Here is a 15,264-nt window from a genome sequence, read left to right on the forward strand (position 1 = left end):
TTCCAGAGTTTGGCACCGCAAATTCAGCCCTCTGGAAATCTATTAACAAAGCTTCCGCCTTGGTTGCAAATATCAAATTGGCTAATCAATCATTCCACCAGTCAATCAATCAACCAACCAATCAACCAGGTCAAATTGACTAACCAACCAATTAAGCATTTTATACAATCCAGGGTGGACAATGGAGAAAGGAGGATCACCCAGTCTCCCTCCCCCCTCAGTTTTTGGCACCGCAATTGGCATCTCGAATTGAAGGAAATGAGAGTGTTGGCCATATTGGAGGCCGAGAGGCTCTCGTTGGGAATCAAACCTGGGCCTCCTGCATATGAAAAATGAGAATCCTACCACTGAAGCAAACTAAAAGTTAGGAATGAGCCCTTTTCTGCCTGGTACGCAGCCTGTGTTTTTGTGTGTTGTATGACTCATTTCTCCTCCCACGTTACAGCCACAGGCCTCGTTTCTTCCCCATTTTTGGTATTTTTGAAGATTCGTCTCAGCAGGGCCTCGCAAGTGCCTCCCTTCCTTCCGCCCTTCTCCTCCGCCATTAAGCACACTGGCCAGATGCTCCCAGTAAGCAGCAGCAGCAGCAGAGCCAGCGAGGAAGAGGATGAGGAGGAATTGATGGGGAGCTTTCCCTGGCGAAAGGTAGGGAAACTCCATGGCGTTCAGCTCATCATCAAAAGAACCACATGAGCCTCCAAAGTCCCCGAGGGCAGGAGAAGACGCAACGGGTGGGAACTGATCAAGGAGAGAAGAAATCTGGAACTAAGGAACCATTTCCTGACAGGAGACCCATTGACCAGTGGCCTCCAGAAGGGCCGCTGAGGATGGGACCCAGCCTGGGAAGCTCAACGGGAGGTTTGGAGGACACACCAGCCAAAATGAAGTCCCGGCTACCAGGATTGCCTCCGGTTCCACCCAGAGGGCAGAGCTGGGAAAGAACTAGCGATGGGATTCCGTCCCTGGAGCTCCTGGCAACGTCTGCAGGGAATCTCGGGAATTACGGGCAGGTCTACGGACTGAACGAGAGCCTCTCGGCCTCCAATATGGCCAACACTCTCATTTCCTCCGCTGTTGAGCCCGGATTGTGTTTGATGATTCGTTAATGGATTAGCCAATATGAGGTGAGTACGCATGTAAATATTAGCATATTTTGTTCTTCCCCCTGCCGATTTGGAACCAATGGGGAAACGTCGTGAAGAGCGTTCCAGAATGTTCAATTCGAGATGCCAATTGCGGTGCCAAAAACAGGGGAGGGGGGGCTGGGTGATCCTCCTCCTTTCTCCGTTGTCCACCCTGGATTGTATAAAATGCTTAATTGGTTGGTTGGTCAATTTGATTGGTTGGTTGATTGATTGACTGGTGGAATGATTGATTAGCCAATTTGATATTTGCAACCAACGCAGAAGCTTTGTTAATAGATTTCCAGAGGGCTGAATTTGCGGTGCCAAACTCTGGAATCTCCAATCTTCTGAGATGCGGCGGTCCCTGGAGGAGCGGATATAGCTCGGGATGCGGCCCTCTCCTGCCGCGGTCGCCCTGGGGAGAAGGAGGGCGGAGCGGGGCTCTGGTGCCCAAGATAGGTTAGAGGGGCTCCAAAGTGCAGGGGGGGGAGGCAGTCACAGAGGGGGAGGGGAACCTGACTGGCTCTTTTGATGGATGTGTTGCACTTTTATTCGGTGTTCGCGTTTTCCCTTTCCATTATTCACCGCCCAGAGTCCCTCCCTGACTGAGGTGCTGGGGATTTAGCTTCAACCAGAAAATAAATTGAACCGGGAGTGGGGAGGATCCACTGCGGGAGGAGCTGCCCCGAGCAGTGTGGGTGGGCGCCCCCTTGAAGGACTACACTCGCCCCATTGCTCTCCGGCTTCATCTCTCGCAAGGATCGGTCCCACCGCCCCCCCCTTCCTAATACATTCTTCAAGAATCATAAGATCCAACAGTGATAGTCATGGGTTACTAATAAGCAATCCAATCGTGCCCGGAAACAAATAAAATAATATAAATTGTAAAGATACAAACAACATGCTTATAGTCATAAGTGGGAAGAGAAAGCTACTAGGAAGGATGAGAAGAAGAATAGTAATACAGTCTTAGTAAATAATTTAGAATAGAATAGCCCTCCAAGAGGGCGCCCAGCCCGACTGCTTGGGGCTGATCCTTCCTCCCCACCCCCGTTAAATTTATTTTCTCTCTAAATACCCAGCACCTCAATCACTGAGGGACTCTGGGCGGTGTTTAATTTAAACAGAAAAAACGAACACCGAATAAAAGTACAATACACCGATCAAAACAGCCAACCAGGTTCTCCTCCCCCTCCGTGACGGTCACCCCCCTCCCCACCGTGGAGCTCGTCGAACCCAGAGGCCCGCTCCGCCCTCCTCCCCCGGGCAACCGCGACAGGAGAGGGCGGCTCAGCATCCCGAGCGATGCCCACTCCTCAGGGACCGCCGCCTCTCAGCCGGCGGGCTTACCGCGCTCCATGGGTCTTTCTCCGAGATTGCAGGCTCCAGCGTTTGGGAAACCAACCCAAATAAAGAAGATTCTGAACGCTATTAAGGAAGCGTCCCCATTGGGCTTCTGCTTGGCAAGGGGAAGGAACAAGCCACGCTCATCCTTAAAGTCTTCGCAGAGTCTCCGTCTCCAGGTCCCGCTTGTCCCAAAGGGGCTTTTTCGGGAGGCAGCTGGACTCTGCTCGTTTTTGACAATTGACAGTCCCAGACGTGGAATTGGCTAATCAACCCACGGAGCATCCAACACCCTCCAGGATCAAGAGCGGAGGAAAGTCGAGGACCACCCAGCTCTCTTGGAGGCCGAGAGGCCCTCAGTCGGTCCGGAGTTCCCTGGATTCCCTCCAGACGTTGCCTGGATCTCCCGGGACGGAATCCCCTGGCCTGCTCCTTTCCCGGTCTTCCCTCGGGATGGAACCGGGGGCGATCTGGCCAGCCGGGGCTTCATTCCGACTCCTGTGTCCTCCGAGCCTGCCGTTGAGCTTCCCGATGTTTCGCTCCCAGGCTGGAAAACGTCCTCGGAGCTCGAAGCGCCCGAAGGAGACGAGAAACCAGGCGCTTCACCCGAAGTCCCCCGATGAGGTTACCGGCAACCGGAGCGTCGCGACGCTTCCTTTCCCTTCGCCGCGGCAGCCTCTGGGTGGATGGGAAAGGGCGCTTCTGTCCGCTCCCACCCCCTCGCCTCCTCTTCCTCTTCCTCGCTGGCTCCGGCCTTCGGAGCGCCTGCCTCGCTGCGGCTGCTACTGTTGCTGTCTTGCAGCGTCCGGCCAGCCTGCTGGGCGGCGAAGAAGCCGAGCTGAAGAAGGGGGGGGGCATTTGGGGGGAAACGCCTTCGAAATTGTGGGGGAAACGGGGAGGAAAAGAGTCCGTGTGCGTCTGCAAAGTGGGAGGCGATATAAATTGGAGAAATACGTCAAATAAAGACGTGAATCAAAAGGTTGGAGTAGAAAAGAGATTATCAATAACATTTAATGTGGTTGAGCAATAGGGTTCTCGTTTTTGACTTGCTTTCCTTGACCCCCCCCCCCTGCTCCATTTTGTTAACAAAAATATCTTCCCCCAGATGTTAAATGTTCTCTCTCCTTTTTTTTTTCTAGGAGAGATGAGTTGGGGTTAGATTTCCTTCCCTTTACTAGACCCACAGAGATCGTTTCATTGAAAAGAAAAAGTTGTTTGTACAAGTGAATAAATTAAAGGAAGCAGAATGGAAAGAACTATAGCAGAGGTAGTCCTCAACTTACAACATTTTGTTAAGTGACCAAAATTGCACCATCACTAAAAAAAAAAAAAAGACATGAGCATTTTGCACACTTACAGCTGCTGCATTTGGATACTTGACAAGAGAATCTCATTTATGACGGTTGCAGTGTCCGGGAGTCATGTGGTCACCTTTGGGGATATTCCAACAAGCAAAGTGAAGGGGGAAAACAGATTCACTTAACAACCATGTTATTAATTGAATAACTGCAGTGATTCACTTAACAAATGTGGCAAAAAAGTCATAAAACAGGGGGGAAATCACTTAACAAATGTTTAACTTAGCAACATAAATTCAGCCTCAATTGTGGTCTTAAGTTGAGGACTACCTTGAAGAATTGCACGAAGAGAGTGGAGGCAAAGCCTATGAGCAGCCGGAGCCTCCTTGGGTTGACCGGGGAATAGAATCCCTGGTTCCTGCTGGAGAGGGGAGAATTCAGGGAAGAACTTGGACAGCTCCTTTGAGGGGATGGAAAAGGCGTCCTTGGCTCAGCTAGGAAGCTGCAGTAGAAATAGGATTTAGAAGGTTCTTCTCTTCCTGCATTTACTGCCTAAGAGAGTCTCCACCTGCTCTCTGCACATGACCCCTGCCTGCCTGCCTGCCTGCCTGCCTGCCTGCCTGCCTGCCTGCCTGCCTGCCTGCCTGCCTGCCTGCCTGCCTGCCTGCCTGCCTCTCATAAGGCAAGGGGATCAAGGATGCTGTGGAGGCTGGCATGTCCTGCAAAAAAAAGGACACAGGAACCTTTTGCGCTCCTGGCAAAGGTTTGGGCGACCTTTGGTGCTTTGGGTGGTGAGTCTAAGGTGGGAACATCTCAGGCTTCAAGCAGGAAAGCCCCTTCCAGCACTTCCAGCCCTGATTCCGTACAGTGGAGTCCTCAGGCAGCCCAAGGTCTCCATGCACCTCCTGCTCTCTCCCCTTCCTCACTCAAAAGGAAGAGGGAGCCTGGGAGCCTCTTAAAGGGGCCATTCTGCACTCTCCCCCCCCCCCGCGGAGGCCAGGGCTGCCATGCAAGGTCCCAGGAGGGAGGTCTTCCATCAAGTCCTTCTTGACTCTTCTCCTTCCAAGTCCCACTTTCCCTCCCATCACGACTCCTGGGGGACAGCATGGCTTGCACTGTTTTGATCTTTGCAGGTAGCCTGATCTCTCTACTCCTTCAATGTCCACCATTCATGGCATGTCCTTGGTTCTCTCCCCTTACAGGGATCCTATTGGGTTTGCATCTTGGTCCCCAGCCTCCCAGCTTCCTCCTCCCCGAAAATACGGGTGGTAGAAAGTGGTCCCTGAAAGGCCAGTGGGAAAAGGACCTTACGTCCCTCTTCCCAGGTCAGGGATATGAAGGCAAAGCTGATAATTGTCCGCACTGTTAGTAAGTTTCTCCTTCATTCCAGGCTGCGTCTCTCCTTGATGAGTTTCCAGCCATTGTTTCTCATTTGGCCTTTTGGTGGTTTGGAAAATAAGCTGACCCTCTCTTCTTTGTGGCAGAGCCTCAAATACTGGAATACTGCAATCACATCCCCCCTAGTCCTTCCAGGGAATCCAAGCCCCACCTGTCTTTCTACTTGCTACAGCTCAGTTTTCAGCTGGGAACCACCTCCAGCTCTTGCCAGTTATGCAGCTTCCTTACTGTGTCCAGGGAACTAGGATGCCAACTCCATAAGGATGCAATGCCAGGTGACACCTCCACCAAGGAGACACCCAGAGCCCATCCCCTTATTCCACCCCACACGCAGGAGACAAAAGCAGAGTAAACTTTAATTGAGGAAGTATGATTTTATTCTTTTTGACTGAAAAATCCTAGCACACAATTGATCTCAATGACATCTCCAGGTAACCATTTTTTACATCATAAAATGTAAGGCAGGTCTTCGTTTTATAAAATTGAACAACTGCTGAAAATTTGTTCTTTGAAAGAGCTCTGATACCCCATCGTAATCAAGTCTAATTTTTGTTATAGTTAGAAAGCAAGCAAATATAAATTCATTGGTTTATTTATCACCTTTAACTGTTTATTAAATTTCTAGGCCGTCCAATCCCGGAGGACATTTCAGGGGGACACTGTTGCTCAGTGGCTAAGACACTGAGCTTGTCAATCAGAAAGGTCGACAGTTCAGCGGTTCAAATCTCTAGCACCGCGCAGCACGTAACAGAGTGAGTTCCCATTACTTGTCCCAGCTTCTGCCAACCTAGCAGTTTCAAAGCGTGTAATATATTCAAGTAGAAAAATTGGGACCAACTTTGGTGGGAAGGTGACAGCGTTCCATGCGCTTTCGGCATTTAGTCATGCCAGCCACATGACCATGGAGATGTCTTCGGTCAGCGCTGGCTCTTCGGCTTTGAAACGGAGATGAGCACCGCCCCCTAGAGTTGGGAATGACCAGCACATATGTGCGAGAACTTTTACCTTTTACACGTATCTGGCTTTATACAGCTTTAATATGGCTTTCACCTGGATTTCTCATATTTTATGGTCACTCTTTTTTGTTTCTGTCAAAATACTGTAGTACATTCACATTTCAAGGGAAAGGAAATCCCAGTATAAAAATGAACTTCATGATTCAATTAATGTTTTCTGTGAATGAATTCCCTGAGAAATTCCCAGCAAAAATGACTTATAAAAAGAATCCCAATTTTCAAGTGCAAATTATTTCTAATAGCAGAATCAAAGATTGAAATGCTCTGAAATGTAACAGTGCAGATTCAAGTAGTCCTGAAGATCGCTATGGGGTTAATTTTGGGAGGTATTAACCCATCAGAGTAGAAAGGCAAGTGATCTTCCCGAGCATACAAAATGTTTCACAGAAAAGAAGTATTAACGTAGCCTTCCTTTTGCAGAGCCCCTGCTGATAAAAGAGCAGGAGCTGTTGGCCTTTCTTCTAACATTGGTCCTGGAGATCCTGAAGAAGCCTAGTTAGCCACCAACTGGATCTGGACTTGCAGATGTAGGAGATTCCCTGGAATTCAATGTGGGAGAGGCTTCATTAGAAGGGTTTTGTGTTCCTTTTGGAGTCCCCAAGCGTCATATTTCCTCTGGCATAAAGGTTAGATTCTGAGGGATGTATAGATCAGGGCGTGAGAGGAATTTCCCATGAAAGCTATAAAAGATGCTTTGGATTTGCTAAACACTCTGTCCTCACAGCTATTTGCTTAACTATGCCATTGATGACAGAGCCTATGACAGAGCCGTGAGAAACATTGGCTTTTGGGTAACTTGATCTCTTTCTCCCTAAATCCTGGAATCCTGTGGCAGAGCATCAGCTGAGGGCCAATCTTTGTGCATCAAAAGGACTTACCAGCAAAGTTGGGGAATCTTCCTTGGAAGGCAATAAATACCTGGACGCCTCCTGAAATTCTCCTTCGGATGCAAGAAAAGGAGAAAGCAGCGTGAGGCACATCTTGAACTCCAAAGGGAAAATATCCTTGATGCGATTTAACTGCAGATATTGATCATATCTTTTCTGGATACAATCAGTCTTCAAAATTAAAAAAAAATCTGTCTGGCTTCTGCCTGTTTTCATTGTGAAGAAAAAGTCTGGAGATAAGCCCATAAATACTGACCCCAGAGACCTCCTGTTGCCCCCACAACCATCGAGAAGGATGAGGTGGATGGATGGATAGATGGATGGATGGATGGATGGATGGACGGACAATGAGAGATAATTCTTCCCCTTTCTCTTCAAACACATATACCAAGGCTGAAAAGAGCCACTTCCTGGAACTTACCACCAATTGCTGAACAGCCCAAGAGCAGAATAAAATATGCTGCCTCTCTGGATCTGCCACCTCCTGAAAACGATAAATAGGAGACACATGGAGGCATTGAGATAAATTGGATTTAAATACTGGATATGGGAATATTTTTCAAACTCATAATGGAAATTGATTGGAGGGAATATCAGTGCTTGGAATGTTTAACTTTGGGCTTTCTACCATGAAATGCTATATGAATTGGCCCACACCAGCATTGGGTCCTCTAGAAATGAAAAACTGAGAATGAGGAGAGGATGGTGAGCTGGGGGTCCTATACGGGCGTTCCTGGAGGGGGATTCCCAGGGAAAGAATTTGGGGCAGACCCTTTCCCCACACACAGCGAAGCAAATGGGGGATCATTCATGAACTGAGTCCCAATTCCGCAGCTGTCCAGAACAGACACCTAATACAGTTATTTAAAACGGGGAGTGGGATTTTCAAAGAATCGCACTTTGAGGACTAGAGAAAGGAGTGAGGTTTACTTAAATCCTGACTGATTCTCAAACCACCCAGGAAATCTCCCAAAATTGGCTTACCTTTGCCAGAGAAAATGGAAATTCCAAGGAAGCAAAGCTCCCCCTTGACCTGAGAAGAAACAGCTGTGAGGCACTTGTGACACCTGAACTCCCCCTGAGTTTGAGCAAAGCTGCCCCACAAAAGACCTTCCCTCAATGGGGATAGTGAATTTCCCCCCAGGACCCAGCTGTTCCCCAGAACTCTCTTTGAATCCTCTGGACCTGTGGCTCCCCTTATGCCAAGATCCAGGGGCCTTCTATGTAAGGAGAAGGAGCTGCCAGGAAGCCCTCCCCGCAATTCATGCTGCAAACAATTCCTCTGTAGGGCAAGATCCCCACCTCTCCCACACTCACCTCCGATCCCAGGAGTCCCAGACTGGATTTGAAGATGGGCTGCAAATTGGAATCCATCCTGACCTAATAGAACAACAAAGAAGTCCCTTCAGACAGCTGGACTCCATCAGCACTCACGGAACAGCTGTGCAACATGGGCCACCCTGGGGACTCCAAACAGCCCATTCTGCACCAATCAAAGCTTCTGAATAGTCTTCAAGGGTGGGCCCAAGGAGAGCCCATTGCAATAGTCCAAGCGTCAGATGACCACATGTTCACTTTTCATGCCTGCTTGTGTAGCCCCAGAGACGCAGGGGGTGTTGAAATAAAGTCCACATACAGAGAACATACTGAGGATTTGGGGCCTTTTTCCCTCCCCCCCTTTCTGAGTTGTAATCCTGTGTTCTGAGTGGGGGAGGGTCCTACCGGCTGGCCAAAGATCTGACCCTGGTGGGCTTCTCTCTTCCTCAGGTAGAGGCTGCCCACCTGTTTCTCCAGGATGCTCTGACCTGCATTGAGACTCACAAAAATAGGGGGTTTAAGGAAGCCGGAAGCCATTCCCTGCCAAGAGTGTACTTTCCTCATTTGTTCTTCTTGTTGTTTCCCAGCATTATTTTCTCTGAAGGGGAGGTGAACATTCAACGTGTAAAATGTGAAATTTTGTGGGAAAGACTGGGAGTTTGTGGAGAGAATTCCAGGCAGCGAGGAACCGGTAGCAGAAATTTTGAGTAATTTGGAGAACCGGAAAAATCCCACCTCTGGCTGGCCCCAGAGTGGGATGGAGATTTTGCAGTATCCTTCCCCAGCCACGCCATCAGAACCGGTAGTAAAAAGGCTTGAATTTCCCCACTGATTCCAGGGTCTCTTGCAGGATCTCCTGGGAAGCACTTGAGGGGGCCCAGGGAGGGAGGAGAGCGATTGAAACGGGGTTCAGATGGGGATGCGCCCTGAGCAGCTCATTGCTCTGGGCAGATCCATCGACAGGTGGGTTTCGACGTAGTGAATCCCGCCTTTTAAATTAACTTTGTTTCCTTTCTGGAAGTTAGATACCCGCCCCTCAGTCTCAGAGGGACTCTGAGCGGTGTATAACTTGAGCATAAAAATCGAAAAACCGTATAAAAGTAGAAGCCATCAATAAAAGGATCCACACAGATTCCACCACCAGCACTCCGTGATTGCCCCCCCCCCTGCACATTGGAGCACCTGGAGGCTCCCGCTGCCCTTTTTCCTCCTCCGGGGAGAGCGGCAGGAAAGAGCGGCGGGAGAGGACGGCCCTCCGTCCCCAGTGATGTGTCCTTTTCACCCCTTTCGCTGCATCTCTGCCCTCCTTTTTCCCGACTTACTTCGTTGCATGGCTCCTCCTTCGAAGTGAAAGCCTTGAAACCCCAGCAGCTTGCAAGTGACTCTCACAGCGGCTCAAAGCTGCTCTGAGGTTTTCAATTTCAGAACTGCCACTTTTATTTCTGTTTGGTCGTGAAAATTACCACTCTCCACCTCCCATACCTAAAGTGCGCGCCTGCGCGGCCGCGTACATGACAAAAAAACACCGCGCAGCACTTTTCAATCATGCCACGCATGATTTCTACTGCCACAGGCTCCGGAAGCTGGGGAGGAGGTCCTTTGCAGGCGGCTAGAACTGGCCAACTGGCCCTGGACTTGTTTTGATGAGCACGGGGCGACTGACGGTAATTGTGAAGCCCCAAAGCCCCCGCCACCACCGGACCAACTGCTGCTGCCTCCTCCTCCTCCTCTAACAGCACCGCCGGATTTGCTGCCCGGCGCTGCGGCTGAGGTGAAGCCGCCAAAGCTCCCGCCGGTGCCCCCGCCGTGCTTTTGAGGAGCCTTGAGGCCACGGGAGCCAGTAGGAAGGCGGCGGAGGTGTGGGAGCAGGAAAAAAAGGCCCGATGGCTCCTCAAAAGCACGGCGGAGGAGGAGGGGGCAGGGGTAACGCGGTGCCCAGCTCAGGTGCTCCGAGCAGAGGGGGAGCCGCCGCTGCTGCCACGGGCGGGGCGCCAGCGGGAGCTTTGGCAGCTTCACCTCAGCCGCAGCGCTGGGCAGCAAATGTGGTGGTGCTGTTGGAGGAGGAGGAGATGGCAGCAGTTATTCTAGTTATTGCAATGAGCGATACTCATTGCTTCCATTATTGTAATCTTCATGCCTGAAAGATGACCTTTCCATTTTAAAAGTAAATTCTTTATGGAAAAAAGCCCAGTATTCATTTCAGGTTATGTAAGTAAAGTTAGATAGCTATAGAAAGTACAGACTAATATCTGTTTATATAGTCATCCAGCCTTGATTGAAAGGAAAAACTGAACATAACCAATGTTCCCTCTAATTTTTTTTTCAGTGTGAGCAGAAAAGTATAGTGTTTGAGCGGCACATTTTCATGCCTGAGCACCTGAATTTTTTTCACAGATGTTCCACCGAGGAGTATGAAGGAGAGAATTAAGGTGAAAGAACGGGGAGACTGTGATTTTTTTTATGCACTCTTCAAAGCAGTGGTGATGACCGTTAAACAGATAAAGCAATAGCTATGGGAGTAGACCAAATCCAAAGGCCATTATGGGCCAGTGTTTTTATCTGAGCCAGTCAAAATGACATACATGAATATACAACCACTCGCATTCTCCGGAATTTATCAGTATGTTTTTGTTAGTATCTTCTTTCCTTGATGAAGAATTCTGAAGAACTCGAAAGCTTGAGCATAGCTGTGGTGGAATTTTGCTTCCTCCTGAGAGATGGGGAGCGGCGTACGGTAAACGGGGAAGAGGAAAGACAAATTAAAAGAAGGAAAGATGGGAAGAGAGCAAAGATGGGGTCTCCCCCACCGCCGTCTAGCAATGCAAAGAGAGAAGGCGAAAGGCCCACAATCCACTTCGCCTGTACTTGGACTGAAGTTGGGAGGCTGACTCGTACAACCAGCGGCGACCATTAGTTGGAGGAATAACAATCGCAGCCGTGCGACCGAGATTCGCTCTTGCAGAATCTTTTTTTTTTTTAACCAAATTATAAAAAAAAGCCTTTGGAACATTCTTATTCCTAAAGCCAAAAACAAAGGATGAGGCTTGCTAGAGAACCGAGTGGAGGTGATGTGCGAGGGGAGGCGAGGTGCTGTGGTGGGGGGAGATGTTGCTGAAATAATTCGACCTATCAGGAAATCGGAGCTGAGCGGGGGGGGGGAAGTGTCAGGGGAAAGTCTTTGCCGGCCCGACGCCAGCCATAGCTCTGAATTTGCTTTCCTTTCTACTGAAGCAACCTCCGGCGTTTCGCAAGGCAACCGACAAAAAGCCACTTTCCCGGAGAGGGGGGGAGGGGCTTTTGGAAGAGGGAAGTGGCTGCCCTTCACCACTTGCCGCTTTCGGAGTCGTTTTGAGGCTGGCCTCTTTGCACACAGGAGCCAGGGAAGAGCACAACTAACGCGTTTCTTTGCCACAAAGTGTGGTTGAAACGGGAATACTTTCTATGACACACACACACCCAATACTGAAGGCGATTTAAACAGATCGGTGTAAAGAGGAGACAGAAGCCACAACGCTCTTGGTTTTTTGTTTTTCAAATATTTTTAAATCATGCAGGGGTGGGTGGGTTACCGTACGCCGCTCCCCATCTCTCAGGAGGAAACAAAATTCCACCACAGCTACGCTCAAGCTTTCGAGTTCTTCAGAATTCTTCATCAAGGAAAGAAGATACTAACAAAAACATACTGATAAATTCCGGAGAATGCGAGTGGTCGCCAGGGAAAGCTCCCCATCAATTCCTCCTCATCCTCTTCCTCGCTGGCTCTGCTGCTGCTGCTGCTTACTGGGAGCATCTGGCCAGTGTGCTTAATGGCGGAGGAGAAGGGCGGAAGGAAGGGAGGCACTTGCGAGGCCCTGCTGAGACGAAACTTCAAAAATACCAAAAATGGGGAAGAAACGAGGCCTGTGGCTGTAACGTGGGAGGAGAAACGAGTCATACAACACACAAAAACACAGGCTGCGTACCAGGCAGAAAAGGGCTCATTCCTAACTTTTAGTTTACTTCAGTGGTAGGATTCTCATTTTTCATATGCAGGAGGCCCAGGTTTGATTCCCAACCAATGCATCCCACTTCCTTTGACCTCCTAGTCCAGGGGTGTCAAACTCTATTTCATTGGGGTGGGAATGACCAGCTCGAGGTCACTAGCATGTGGGGGGGGGGGGCACCTGTGATGGCCCAGGTGGGGCTGGGGGGAATCCAGATGAGATCAGGGAGAGGGACAAGCCCTTGTCCTCCAGAGGAGCCACTTCCCTGCTGGTTTCCTGGCTTCCTGCTTGGCCTTCAGGAGGAACCAGCAGGAGAGTTTGCCTCTGTCGATCCCAATATGGGCAATAGGTGGTACTGTATATACTCGAGTATAAGCCTAGTTTTTCAGCCCACTTTTTGGGCTGAAAAAAGCCGCCTCGGCTTATACTCGAGTCAGTGAAAAATTTGCCCGAAATGGAGGAGAAAAAGGGGCGGGGCCATGCTGCTGGGTGACACTCGTGAATGGCCCAGTGCCCCTGTGAGTTTCCCCTCCCTCTGTGTCAGTTTGCCGCGCAGCGCGCACCGCACCATCCCCCCTCCTCACGTTCTAATGTAATGCAGGGCTGTCTTACGATTCCCCTTCCTCCCCCTCCTGCCGCTCTGCAACGATGTCCCACCTCCTCCTTGTTATGGCAAGCAGCCACATAGCGATGTCCCACCTCCTCTGGTACAGTGATCCAATGATAGGAATCACTGTGCCGTGTGTCATAGGAGGCGGGACATCGCTCCCGCGGCTGCACGGGACATCATCATCACAGCGGGACATCAGCATCATGAGGTGAGTGAAGTATTTCATTGAATACACCGCTAGTTTACTGTTTTTCTTTGAAATAAATATTCAAAAACATTATTGGTATCTATTTTTACTTTTGAAATTTACCGGTAGCTGCTGCATTTCCCACCCTAGGCTTATACTCGAGTCAATAACTTTTCCAGTTTTTTGTGGTAAAATTAGGTGCCTCGGCTTATATTCGGGTCGGCCTATACTCGAGTATATACGGTAAGTGTGGATGGGTTGCAATCCCTTGTGAGTGAGGGGGCCGCACAGCCATCACTCTGGGAGACCTGTTGTAAGTCTCTTGCTCATATTTTTGTTGCTGAAGGAATGGTCGTTAAGCGAGGACCACCTGTATATTCAACTGAATTGTGTCTTGTGCTGAAACTGAGAAAAGTACCAAAGTGGCGCTTATATTCGGATCGTGATTTGACAATGCCTTGTCCTGTTGCTTTCAGGGGGGTTTGTGCTCAATACAGCCAAAAAATAGTCAGGAGGGGGAAAAAGGACTTTACACCTTTTCATCCTCTAACATTAAATACACATTTGCAAATATGGAAATTATGCTAAAGTCTCTGTTTGGTCCACCTAATCACCCTTTTTATCATTTATTTCATGACACGTTAAAATCCTTTGTCCACACTTTATATTACTTTGCAGCCTTGTGATACACCAAGGTCGCCCAAACTTTTGGAGGCAGCGCAAAAGCTTCCTGTGTCTTTTTCTCTGCAGGACATGCCAGCCTCCACAGCATCCTTGCCCCCTTCCTCCTGTGGGAGGCAGGCAGGGAGCATGTGCAGAGAGCAGGTGGAGACTCTCTTGTGCAGGAAGAATGCAGTAAAGAGAAGAAAATGTTAAATCCTACCGCAGCTTCCTAGCTGAGCCAAGGATGCCTTTTCCATCCCCTCAAAGGAGCTGTCCATGGTCTTCCTTGGATTCTCCCCTCTCCAGCAGGAGCCCCGGATTTGATTCCAGGTCAACCCAAGGAGGCTCCGGATACTCATAGGTTTTGCCTCCATTCTTCATGCAATTCTGCACAGGTAGTCCTCAACTTACGACCACATTTTTTTAAAATTTATTTTTTAAAATACAAGTAATACAAACAGTACATATGCAACTGAATACAAAAAGAGAAAGACAGAAGAAAGGGGGGGGGGAAACACATATTACAGTGTACCCCCACCCCCTTGCAGAACTCCCCCCTTATATTTCTTAGATATACAATATATTCCAATTGTGCCCTTACACCAGTGGTGGGTTTCAAAATTTTTTGGAACCTCTTCTGTAGGTGTGGCCTGCTTTACGGGTTCACTGGTGGAACCTCTTCTAACCAGTTTGGTAGATTTGACGAACCGGTTCTACCAAATAGGTGCGAACTGGTAGGAACCCACCTTTGCCTTACACCCTCCAAAACAACATATATTCTTGAGCAGGTTTATTCCCTTTGCCTTTCACCAACACTGATTTTATAAATTCCTCCCATATTTCATTGTAATTATTTACTTTAATCATCCCTTTTTAAGTTTAATTTCTGTTGTTAATTTATCATTTGTTGCAATACTCCAAATTTCATTATACCACTCATTTCTTTGAATATCCCAATTTCGTCCCCAATATTTAGCCATCACTAATCTAGCTGGAAAAAAATCCCTCAGACGGAAAGGTGATTAAAAATATATTAGACTGTGCAGAAATGAACAAATTAATGTTGCCAATTAAAGAGATGGAAGAATCAGACTATTATAAGATATGGGGATGTCTTTACCACAGAATTTTTCTTTAACCACATTTCTAAAATCAAAACTTTCTAATACATCTCTTTCTTTAACTTCTTAACATACAGGCTTTGTACCAGAATTAAATTTAGATCCATCCCTCCAAATTACCTTTATAGAATAATATTATTTTTCTTTTATAACCATCCTTTTTAAGACTCAAAAATTTTCTTTAAACTATTACAACATTTTATTTAACTTTCTCTTAACACAGATAACTCTGAAATACATTTTCAATAACATTTTGCATACTTTAAGAGTTACTTAGGCATTATATATATTAAAAAATGACATTTTCAAATTTTAC

The 15,264-nt window shown here is 48.3% G+C and overlaps 1 long non-coding RNA gene across 1 annotated transcript; it reads left to right on the forward strand.

The window, feature by feature from the left end:
• Positions 1-524: 524 nt before the first annotated feature.
• Positions 525-8,388, forward strand: LOC116504266. Its single transcript, XR_004254789.1, has 3 exons — positions 525-1,124; positions 5,790-5,916; positions 7,016-8,388. It is a non-coding gene; the product is annotated as an uncharacterized LOC116504266 (long non-coding RNA).
• The last annotated feature ends 6,876 nt before the right edge of the window (positions 8,389-15,264 follow it).

The sequence above is a fragment of the Thamnophis elegans genome, chromosome 2 (assembly GCF_009769535.1).
Source record: "Thamnophis elegans isolate rThaEle1 chromosome 2, rThaEle1.pri, whole genome shotgun sequence".
NCBI lineage: Eukaryota > Metazoa > Chordata > Lepidosauria > Squamata > Colubridae > Thamnophis > Thamnophis elegans.